This window comes from Mastomys coucha, unplaced genomic scaffold (assembly GCF_008632895.1).
Source record: "Mastomys coucha isolate ucsf_1 unplaced genomic scaffold, UCSF_Mcou_1 pScaffold7, whole genome shotgun sequence".
Taxonomy (NCBI): Eukaryota; Metazoa; Chordata; class Mammalia; order Rodentia; family Muridae; genus Mastomys; species Mastomys coucha.
The window spans coordinates 27,577,326-27,577,963 of NW_022196913.1; positions in this window are offsets into that span (position 1 = coordinate 27,577,326).

Below are 638 nucleotides of genomic sequence, written 5' to 3' on the forward strand. Positions count from 1 at the left end.
AACAGACACCATGACCATGATTACTCTTATAAAGGAAAACATTTAATTTGGGCTGGCTTACAGTTTCGGGAGTTTAGTCCATTGCTGTCATGGCAGGGAGCATGGTGGGGTGCAAGTGGACATGGTACTGGAGAAGGAGCTAAGAGTTCTACGTCTTGATCCCCTGGCAGCTAGGAGGGAACCAATTTGGGCTTCTGAGACCTCAAAATCTGCCCCCACAATGACATACTTCCTCCAGCAAGGCCACAACTACTCCAACAAGGTCACATGGGCCAAGCATTCAAGCACATGAGTCTATGGGGGCCATTCCTATTCAAACCACCTCACCATTTAACCTCCCTTTCCCCTTTAAGTAACTGAAAGGAAGGAGATTGTCCAGCGGTCTTAATACAAACAATGGGACCAACATCCCAGTCAGTGAGCTACCAGAACAAAGAGCTAGATACAGTGGCCAAAGGGTAGACGGGATGCCTGAGAGAGCATTTGCGGCAGCAGGACTTCTAGTCCTGGAAGCACATAAGTTGACTCTAGGAAAGCCTCTGATTGTACGTACTCCCTACAGTATGGATGAATTCTTAACTCCAAGGGGTACCTCTGGCTATTGGACAGCTGAATGGCAAGCTATCAGTTCTCCTTAC